Source organism: Pollicipes pollicipes, unplaced genomic scaffold (assembly GCF_011947565.3).
Source record: "Pollicipes pollicipes isolate AB1234 unplaced genomic scaffold, Ppol_2.1 Scaffold_6052;HRSCAF=7182_pilon_pilon_pilon, whole genome shotgun sequence".
Taxonomy (NCBI): Eukaryota; Metazoa; Arthropoda; class Thecostraca; order Pollicipedomorpha; family Pollicipedidae; genus Pollicipes; species Pollicipes pollicipes.
In genome coordinates this window covers 15,731,997-15,743,080 of record NW_023596805.1, presented here as the reverse complement: position 1 = coordinate 15,743,080, position 11,084 = coordinate 15,731,997, and the positions used below count along the sequence as shown (strand labels likewise).

General features: G+C 57.9%; 1 pseudogene; it reads left to right on the top strand.

Annotated features, from left to right (window-relative positions):
- The first annotated feature begins 3,273 nt into the window (after positions 1–3,273).
- LOC119104289 (longitudinals lacking protein-like) lies at positions 3,274–9,532 on the top strand (annotated as a pseudogene).
- The last annotated feature ends 1,552 nt before the right edge of the window (positions 9,533–11,084 follow it).

Genomic DNA, 11,084 nt, shown 5'->3' with positions numbered 1-11,084 from the left:
ATCCGCGTCGAGACTCCGCCCGGTTTTGACTGACCGGTGTGTTGAACAGCTTTGCACAAGTTCGCAAACTTTTTGCGCAAATTTGAAAACCTTTACGTTTCCTACATTGGTGCTCCGGTTTCAGTTGCGCGTCTACTGCAGTTGTCATTTTGCCGTTTCCTGCGTTTCCTATGTGAGCAGAATGGAGGAGATCAAACCGTATTCACCATGTAGATCTGTGGGGAAGAAAAGTATGCCTCAACGAGCAGATTGCTAGAAATGCCTCAGAATTTCACGGCATCACACTTCACAAAATGGTGATGGGATTTTTGTCTACGTTCTCAACCTCACAGGGGTAACTGCTTAGACCTCACGTCCTCGCAGGAGTAACTTGCTTACACTCTCGTCCTCACAAGGGCAATGCGCTTACACCTCACGTCCTCGCCAGTGGCAACGTGCTTGCCCTTCACGTTCACACAAGGGTGACATGTTCACACCTCACATACTCACAGGGGCGACGTGCTCACATTTCACGCCCTCGCAAGGGGGTAACGTGATTATGCCTCACATCCCCAGGGGTCCGACGGTTCCGGGACAGTTGACGGCGGGTCAAGCCGCGGTTTTTTTTGCGCCATGCCTCGGCCTCTGCAGAACCAGGTCAGGGCTCGCCTGCCCCCGTATTAGTGGTTTAAGCTGTTGACCTGACCGTCTTGGTGCATGTAAGCACTGTCCGAGAACCGGACTATATCCAGGAAAACATCCACGTCTTCTTGGCGTTGCTCATTCACCCACGAGCAAAACATGCTACGGTTTTCCATGCCTGTGGTTGGGACGCCCTACCTGGTCCACATTCGGTTGGGACACACTCCGGCATCTTGCTTCGGGTTCAGTTAGCAAAGCTGACGCCGTAGCCAATCTCTCGTGACGGGCGGCCGGAAGACAGGCGGCGGACAATCTCTTGTGACAGGCGGCCGCACGACTTCCGGGGTCGGGTGTGATCAACTGGGCAGCTCATTGAGTCGTTTTAGTGGTTTGGATCATCGGCGCATGCACATGGAAGGCCTCGGGGGCATGTGCCACCTCCCCCCCCCTCACAGAAGTTATGTCCTTTCTTAGCATGCACGCATTTAACACTGACATGGAAAAACTTGTCAGGCACACACAAAAATGACCGAGAAATGCAAGATTGTTTCATGACACGCAATACATTGAGCGTCCTGTGACACCCTGGACTCGGTTTTCAGTACGCAATTAGAAGTTAAGCGCTCAATTGGGAAATGCTTCGTCCGCCACTGGCTTCCAGGATGCCTCTAGCAGCCCTTTGCCAATGAACTTACCTATAATCAGCAATATCTCGTTCCTTCATGCAGCATTCCTTGTTTCAACGTGTTGTTTTTAGTGCCGCCCGGTTCAAAATATTGAATATTTTTGCAAATATGTTTTCATATTTTTGCAGTGGCCTACTGGACGGAACGGGGCCTCCTCAAAGGGGCGCCTGCAGGAAGTGTCATATTCACGGGGCGGGGGGCGCCGGGTTCATGTGACTCCCTATCAAATCGTCAAATGTGTTGGCATGCATGTAAACGAATGTCGACCATGAAAGAAGTCACGAATAGATGTTTTCTGACTACTGCAGCAGTCTTTTCGATCCATCAAAGCTCCTCACGGTCCAGGGACAAGGTCTGCTGTTCCAAAAAGGGCCCTCTTATTCAGAGCAGGACACTCACGATTCACAAGGGCTCTTAAAATACCGTAAGGAATATTATGAACCCGAAACAGGGCGTCCTGATCCCGAACTGAGGCCATCTGATGCATGACGCGAACCTTATTTTTTAGAAGAGGGGGGCCTCTTAAATCGGTAAAAGGGCTCCTGAACACAAAATTGGGCCTTGTGATCTAGAGCTTGAGGTACCAAACTCATACAGACAATCGCGTAATCCAAAACACGGCTTCTTGATGCAGGAAATGACATTCTGGGTCTGACTTAGTACTCAGGTATGTGGGCCTCCTCGATATTAATTTTGGTTGCTTATGCGGAGCTACAAGGCCTTTAGTTTGGGCGAAAGGGTCTAACCAAATTTTGAATGGCAAAAACATTATCTTCCCCTTCTCCTCCCTCCACTGTTGCTCCGCCCCTATCATTTTCATAGCTTGAATACAACTGAAGCTATGCTATAGCACTTCGGCTACATAAATAACGACATAGATGTGTCAGTTGTCAGTGTAACAGTATCCCTGCAGTCTCTCCGCACGACGTCTTCACCTGCTCAGGACTGACATAGGCTGCGTGCAGGTTGCTTTGGTGCAGATTATATGTGGGGGCGTATACCTCTACAGAGCGCATAGAAGCAGCGGCATATTGCCGCACCCAGCACCACATTTGTACACCGCGAACACTCATCATCTCCAGCAGTATTGTCCAGGGGAAGATCGCACCACTCACCACACCATTCCCTAACTGCCGCCAAACCACCCCCAACTGCTGCTACACCACCCCCGAACTGCTGCCAAACCACCCCTGAACTGCCTCCAAACCAGTCCCAAACTGCTGCCAAACCACCCCGAACTGTCGCCAAACCATCCCGAACTGCTGCTAAGCCACCCCGAACTGCCGCCAAACCACCTCCGAACTGCCGCCAAACCACCTCCGAACTGTTGCCAAACCACCCCGAACTGCCTCCACACGATCCCCGTGATATTGCCACACCATGCCCGTACTCCTCTACACCACCCCCGTGCTGCCGCCATATCAACCCCGTGCTCCTCCGCATTATCCGTGCTCCCTCTTCCGTGCTCCCCCCTCCTCCCCCCCCCGTTGTCCTGTGCTCCCTCCACACCACCACGTACTCCCCATATCCCCGCGCCTCTCCCACACGACCCGGTTGCCACCCCCCCCCCCCCCCCCCACTACCCCGTGCTCCCCCACAGCAACCCGTGTCTCCTCCCTGTGCTTCGCCACACTGCCCTGTGCTCCCTCCACATCACCCCGTGCTCCCCCCCCCCCACACCACTCCGTGCTCCCTCTTCACAACATTGATCTGCCCCCCCCCCCCGCCCCCACATCATTCCGTGCTCCCTCTATACCAACCGGTAAGCACTGGTACTCCCCACCACCCACTGCTCCCTCCACAGCGTCCCGGCGCCGCCTGTGCGACCGTCGCCGCCCGACCGTCCCGTGGCGCCCTCCATCGGCCTGCCGGCGCCGCGGCCGCAGCGGCCGGGCCGGTCCTTCACCCTTGCCAGCCTATCGACCGGGCGGCGGCGGGCGGCGGGCGGCGAGGGGCGCCGCGCAGGTGCGGGCGAGCGCCGACCGAGGCAGGGCGCACCGGAGAGCGCGCGCGCGCCCAGCTCAGGTACGTCGGCGAGACGACGACGCCGCCCGGGGAGCGTCAGGGCAGTCGGGGCCGGTGAGGACGGCGGCGGACGGGGCGTCGTTCGGAGCATTTGGGGGGTGGATGACAGCTGTTGGAGTTTGTTGGGTCAGTGCTCTCTAGGGGCCGTGCGACGTTGCGAGGGCCGCTGTTTCGTTGCGGGTCAGTGGGGTAGTTGGATTGCGGAGCTTTGGTTTGTCGCAGGGAGCGTTTTGCGTTGCTGGCGGTTTTAGAGACGTTAGCATTTTTTAAGGTACGTGTTGTCCCATTTCCAATTCTGAGGCACGTCGTTCTAAGTATTGCAGCTCCATTTCGAGCTCATGTGTTCTTTGGATAAACCCGAAGGAGCAGTTGCACTACGATCATACGCCTAGATCGACGCGAAAGCAAAACAAGCCATAGCACCAGGCTCAGCTGTACGCACTGACGGCGCTGTATGATTGAGGGCAGCGCAGGAAAGGGGCGGAGGTAAGCGTGAGGGCGACACGGTTGGGGTGGAGGTAAGCGTGAGGGCAACACGGTTGGGGCGGAGGTAAGCGTGAGGGCGACACGGTTGGGGTGGAGGTAAGCGTGAGGGCGACAGGGTTGTGCCTTGAAGACGTTCAAAATAAAACCAAATTTTTGGTACAGAGTGCTTCGCCTGTTAGATTTGGAGTTGAATTCGCCATTGGCATTTTTGGTCCTAGCCGTCACAGGTGTCGGAGCTGTGAGTTAAGTGCTTGAAAATAATATCAACTGTTATTTTGCATGCAGTATGTTATTAACGGATCGCCGCGGTCAATATACGCTTTTGAATTGGCCAACGATGTAAAGAACGCTCTCGGTGACTAGTGTTCTTGGTCGGTCGAACATGCGTCCGGCGGTTGAGTTTTGCCGTACAGCTGGCGTCCGGTGGCCCGTATTGCTCCCCCGGCACGGCGGTGGCCCTGACACATATTCGGAATTCGTCCTGTAACGAGGGATTTGCTGGGCGGCCGCCGGGACCTGAGCCGAGCAGATAACTTGTTATGCGTGGCTGTGCGTCGACAATGCTGGTCAAAAGCCGTCGGTGCAGCGGCGTTCCGGGCGGGGTCCGCAGTTTTTCAGGCAGTGCGAGACCAGTATGCCAGTATGAGCTCATTATGCAACAGCTGCCAAGCGAGCGGACGGGAAAGCCGACCGTCTCCCTCCTCATTTCCATAGCCGAAAGGCGGCGACAGTCGGGTTTTTGCCCCTTTCACGACGCAGAGTACTGGAATATGCCCCTCAACAGTGCTCCCGTAAACTGTACCGCAACCGCTCTTCCGAGGCCGTCGTAACTTTCTTGGACTCGGATATTTCAACTACTGTAATCATCAATCAGTCATCAAATATGGGCAAACACGTGACGTATTCTCACCACCTGTCACGCCATTCTTGACTAGTAGCAGAACCTGTCGATGCTCGACCAATTTGTTAAACCGAATCAAGGCAATCGTGTAAACCAGTGCTCAAATTGCACTACACAGGATGGCTCAGTGTCGTGTGGGTGCTCATCAGCCTTCATCAATAGCAGAGCCATACAGTTGTTGTCTGCGTCAGCAGAATGCTGAGATCGCCAGTTGTCTGTTGAGCAGTATGCTTAGATCAGCAGCTGTTGTCTGTGATTCCAGGAGAGCCGAGCGATGCCACAGCGCCCTTAGCGATTGCCGCCCGGTTTGAGCAGTATGCTGAAATCAGCAGCTGTTGTCTGTGATTCCAGGAGAGCCGAGCGATGCCACAGCGCCCTTGAGCGATTCCCGGCCGGTCCACAGCACACAGCCGACAGCGCCGCCATGGAGAACTCACAATTCCTGCTCAAATGGAACAACCACCAGCCGACGGTAGTGTCCGTGCTGGACTACCTGCTAAACCAGGAGGCCTTCATCGACGTGACGCTGGCGTGCGAAGGCCAGAGTTTCTCGGCGCACAAGGTCATTCTGTCCGCGTGCAGCCCCCTACTTCCAGGACCTGCTCATGAAGAACCCCTGCAAGCACCCGATCGTCTTCCTGAAGGACGTCCGCAGCTTGTGACATGGAGAGCCTGCTGCAGTTTATGTACCGCGGCGAGATAAACGTGCAGCAGGACGACCTGGCGCAGTTCCTCAAGACGGCCGAGAGCCTGCAGATCAAGGGGCTGGCCGACAACGCCATGAAGGATGAGGCGGCGGCGCCGGCTGGTGCCGACGGCGCCGACTCCGAAGACGACACGCGCGACTCGGCAGCGCCGCCGGCGTCGGCGCCGCCGCGCGCCGACGCGCGCCGACTCGCCCGCGCCGCCCGAGGCGGCCGAGGTAGCTGAGCGCACCGAGCGCGAGCGCGAGCTGCGCTGAACGCGAACGCGCCGAGCGGCCGAACCCAAACCGGAGCCTGCTGGCCACGGCGCTGGGGAAGCTGGGCGGCGGCTGGCCGGCCGGCGGCGGCGACTCCAGCGTGGACGGCGTCTCGGCAGCCTCGCTGTACCCGGCCGTCTCCATGGACTTCGAGCAGGCTGGCCCCTCCCGGTTGGCGCTGTCCACGGTAAGTGTCGAGTCGAGCGGCGCTGACGGCGACGCCCGCCATGCTCTGGTCTCTGTTGGAGGAGGCCGTCCTCCGACCGGTGTCCGGGACCTCGTTTTTGCCAAGACCGGCCCCCCTTGGCGTATGGTGCCGCTCTCAGTCCGCCAGCTGTCCCTGGTTTCCATGTTCTGAACTGCCATCCTCTCCATCTTCTCCCTCTACTCATCTTCCCTCCACCTCCTCGCTCTTTTCTCCACATCGTCAGGCGTGTTGGCTCTGGCTTCTCTTCCCCTCTTTTCCTGTATGATCGCGAACTCACTCGGCAGGGGACGTCCTGTTCCTCCTCCTCTCGTGAGAGAGCCCTACATCACTATCTGCTGCGCTCTCGCGGACAGCTCGCTCCCATGCTTTCCCGCCACTCCCTGGCCGCCCTGGTCTCCTGTCGCACCGTCCTATGGCGATCTCCCGCGCGTCTCCTGGTCCCCTCCTCCTCCTGGTGCCACTCCTCAGTTCAGGGGCCGCATCTGTCCGGCTGCCACGCAGCGTGGCAGTGAGCCGGGGCTTGCTCGAAGGAGCGTCCCGTAGGCACTCGCGTAGAAAGTTCATCACTTTGCCCACAATTGGTTCGTTGCTCACGCCTTGACTGCAGTTTCTTTCGAGACAGCCAGCGCCGAATCTTTCATTCGCCGTCAGCTGAAAGCGCGTGGACGGAATAGCGACTGCTGCTTCAGCCCAATAAACCGAACCAGCCAGCAAAGAGGCAGCACGACGGAAAGCGGCAGATTCACTTTGATGTCGTTTACATCTATTCATCCACTATTGGGAGCTGCCAGGCCCTGGCCGCGCCCAGAGCCCGCGCCGCAATGCATTCCTGTCCACCCCCACCTCACGCCCACATGCCCTGTCCTGTCGTCCAGTGTCGCTGCTCTCTCCGACTCCCGGGCGTCACGCTGCGCCCCTCCCTCCCTCTGTTTCACGCCATGGCCTGGCACGGCAGACTCTGTTTATGACGTCACGGGAGCTATTCCCTCGCTGCGCCGCTGTCAGACACACTTTTTGCATCCGGCGAACTGCGCGTTTTGCGCCGCCAAAGCTCACGACCTTCGTGCCCGGTGGCTGCGCTGGTTCCGATAGCTTGCGCTGACCGCAAAGATTTCCGCGGCCGGAGCATCGCCGAGGAGCCGCTTTATGTCCTGACCTCGGCCGGGCCGCGCGGGGAGGCCATCCCTGTTCCTAAGGCTGCTGACGCGTTCGGTCGGCTGCTCCCCGCGGGGAGCCGGCCGGGCTCCGCGGGAAAACAGGAGGCTCCGGCCGAGGTCCGCAGGCGCAGCAGGCCGAGGCTCGCGGGCGCGGCAGGCCGAGGTCCGCGGGTGCGACAAGCCAGGGTCCGCGAGCGAGCCAGGCCGAGGTCCGCGGGCGCGGCAGGCCGAGGCTTCGCGGCGCAGCAGGCCGAGGTCCGCGGGCGCAGCAGGCCGAGGCTCGCGGGTGCGACAGGCAGAGGTCGCGGGTGCGACAAGCGAGGTCCGCGAGCGCGCAAGGCCGAGGTCCGCGGGCGCGGCAGGCCGAGGCTCGCGGGCGCAGCAGGCCGAGGTCCGCGGGCGCAGCAGGCCGAGGTCCGCGGGCGTGGCGAGCCGGGTTCAGTCACCTGAGCGGTCTCTCGGTCTCGGAGAGCGGTCCTGACCCACTCCCTCCGCCTCCTGCGACCGTCTAGTGTAGTCATTTTTCTAATATTCTCGCCTATTTATCGTTGTTTTTATGATTATGCTGATCAGCACAACATACTGCGATGATGCTGGCTGCGCGTGCCGCCTTCCCGCTCTTCCAACTCGATGAAGTCGGCCGGCTGATCGGCATGGCAATTAGGAAACGCCTCAAATTTGACCTGACATTCATTTGTTTAATTGTATTACACCCTTAAAAGGTCTCCTGCATCTTTAAAATGACGACGGAATTAGCGACACTTGAGGTTCACTGCTTTGCTGTAAGTGCGTCACGTCTGTGGCGTGCCGTTGACGCGACGATGGATAACGGGCGAAATCTAATTGAATGCCAGGCATTATGCCGCACGTTCCTAAGCGGCCCCGCCCACCCCACTCACTAGGTCCGGTGATGGCCCTTGTTTAGGTACCAGTCCGCTGTTGAGCCAGCGACCCAGTCTGCCCGCTTGCCCGGCCGGTGACCCAGTCGCCCGCCCGTCCAGGCCGGTGACCCGGTCTGTCCGCTGCCCCGGTCGGGACCCAGTCCTGCCAGCTGCCCCGGCCGAGGCCCAGTCTGTCCGCTGCCCGGCTGGTGGACCCAGTCTTTCCGCTGCCCCGGTCGGTGACCCAGTCTGCACGCCGCCCCGGCCGGTGACCAGTCTGACCGTCGCCCTCGACCGTCCCGGCTCTTTGCGCCACTCTCGTCGCGTCTCGCCGGAGGAGATTGCGGACTGCGGGTTCTGGGGGGGGGGGGGGGGGAGAAGCGACAGGGCACCCCGCGGCGGCCACTATCCCGGAGGCGAATGAGGCGCAGCGGTGCGCGTACTTGTCAGCTTGATCTCCGATTCGCCGGAGCAGCGGTGCCCAGTGGTGCTCGTGGTGGGTCACAAACTGGCCTGCGCAGTGTTTTTGTGCTTTCTCGTTGAATCCGGCAGCTGCTCGGAAAAGAAAGTTGTCACGTACCGTGCCAAGTGCAGTGCAGTTTACTTTCACCGTAAGCTTTGGACACGATACGATTCGATGATGTGGGTTGCATGCTATCTGGAGGATGTCCGAATTGTGCTGCGTAAATCTTCCATTATTCACACCACAACCACAACAAACACAAATTTGAAGCTTAAAAGTGCAGTACTATTTCAGAGCCGACTGTGGTATGCGAAAAACAAACCAAACCACGCCATACCTCATCCTGTGTCACTGAATTTCATTACCGTTATGGACCACTCCATCCCAGGATTCGCTTCGCACCATCCAAACTTAATGGCATGCCTCTAATCTGTCTGCGTCACGCTGTCTTCCGCACGGCCCCAACGCTCTCCGCTAACGCACTCTACTTTCTTCAGTCATGCCACCTGCCATCAGTCGAACACTCCCTCTGCTCCTTGTCGTGAACAACATCTGCTCTTCGCCGAACGCGCCCTTTACTTCCACCGAACGCACGTTTTTTCTTGGTCCGAAGCATCCATTTCTGCAGGAGGCGCGGCTTGATTGCGCCGCCGCGGTCCGGTCCAGTCTGTCAGTCCGGTCTCCTGCGACGCATGGCCTAGAAATGCGGCCAGTCTGCGTCACATACTAGTTGTCCAGTTCTACGGAACAAAACTGCTGGCTTTTCCACCCCAAACTCGGTAGAAAATTGTGTCACTTCATCAGCCGCCCGGTGTTGTGCAATTGTATGCCTAATCTGTCAGCGACGAGGGATGCTGCTTTGGCCTGGCATACGCCATGTGCAACTCCACCGCACAACTGCCGACACGACGCATTCTTGTGCGACAACGGGCTGGCGCTCACATGCGCAGTCGCGGCACGTGTCCCGGTGGTTGTGCCAAGCTGCTCCGAGGCAAGGACCAAGTGACATCCCCTCTGAAAGATCTGTAATTCGGCAGAGTTGCCTGCCCCCCCCCCCCCACACCCCCGCAGCCGTGCCTGCGGCGACAGTTTAGTTTCGCCTTGGCCTGGGACTGAGTCACGTTGTTTACGTTGCAGCTGTGAGAGCAAGCCAGGGCGCTGCACGTCTGAACATACTGAGTCTGAGCATCGCACCAGCTGCCAAAGGATCACACCAGCTGCCAAGGCAGTGTCTCACCTCTGGGACACTTTCAAAAACATACTCTGGTGAAACCTTACGACCAGTTATTTCTAATAAAAACTTTGTGTAGTGCCATTGCAGCACCGTCAGGACATACTAAGAATATCAATCCTAATTATTTTCGAGGTCAAAGTACGGTATTAACGCGATGTAACAGAAGTACGCTTCTTGCCAGCAGCCGTGCCCACCGCCGTCAAGCCAACCCACAGTGCGCACCTCTGCTGGTACGAGTGAGAAAAAAAAAAACACATTTGTGTTTGACCCCAGCGGGCGGCAAGGGCGTGTTGTCGAGAAGTGCATTGGCTGAAGTGTGAACTAGTGCATCACATGGACCATGCGGTGCTCCCATTCCCTAAGGCAAAGTGTGCCTGGAAAAGAGCTGCCGTGATAACGCCATATGGAAGAAATAAAAGCCATAGTATAACGTTTCGGAGAATTCGCGAAACAATAGTTTCAAGTTCACATCTCGTTTGTCTTAACTATGTTTCAAGCCTTGGAAGCATTTATTATACAAACATTTTGACAAATTAATGTGTTGCAGCACACATTACAGAAAACGACGGTTGGAAAAGGCAAGGCAAATGGAATGCATTACTTTCGCAGTGGTGAGCAGGAAGCCAGGTGGGATATGTCACGCAGGGGCGGCAACTTCAAACAGAACTTCTGAGCTTTTCAGAAGGATTTCGAGACAACTGGTAACGCTGATCAAATCGTACGCGTCTTATCTAACAAGTGAAAGGCATAGATAAGATGGGACACTCCCTTTAAGCGGTCTGGTGACGGGTGGCACCTGCCTACGGTTCAACCTTACGTGAAGCTGACCAAGTCTGCTCTCTCAGCGCGGGTCCCAGGCGACCCCGGGCCTGGCGGTACAGGACCCGCTGGGTCCTGGTCGCAGGGCTCTGAACCACGCTGTAGCTTCCTCGGCCGCCCGACACAGGCCCCCAGCACCCGTCCAATGCAGCGTGCGGCAGGGGCGGCACGTGTATTGATGCCGGGAGCCGATCGGCCGAGCCCCCGCCCCCTCCCCCATCATTGATTGCCTGGACGCCGGACGAGCCACACTGTTCCACCCTGCGCAGGGGCGGTGACAGCAAATGCGGTCGAGGGGGCTGGAAGGGGGAGAGGTTGTCTACGTCAGGTGACCGCACGGAGTAAGTGTTTTGAATGGTCTGGGAAAGAGTAGAAGGAAGTGCTCGTAAAGTGAATTAGAACGAGGGCTACAAGATATTCTCTGGCGAAGCGCATGCCAACGGTCGTGCATGCTATGCCTTGCCCGGTGCCGGCGTTGGTAGTTTCGCTCGGTATGTGCCCGCAGCCAGTCGCTCCCGAATATGTGCCCGCCAGCCAGTCGCTCCTGGGATCTTGACACAGGCATGTACCCGCCGGCCGGTGTATGGTACCCGTCAGCTAGTCGCTCCTGGATCTTTGACACAGGCATGTACCCGCCAGTCA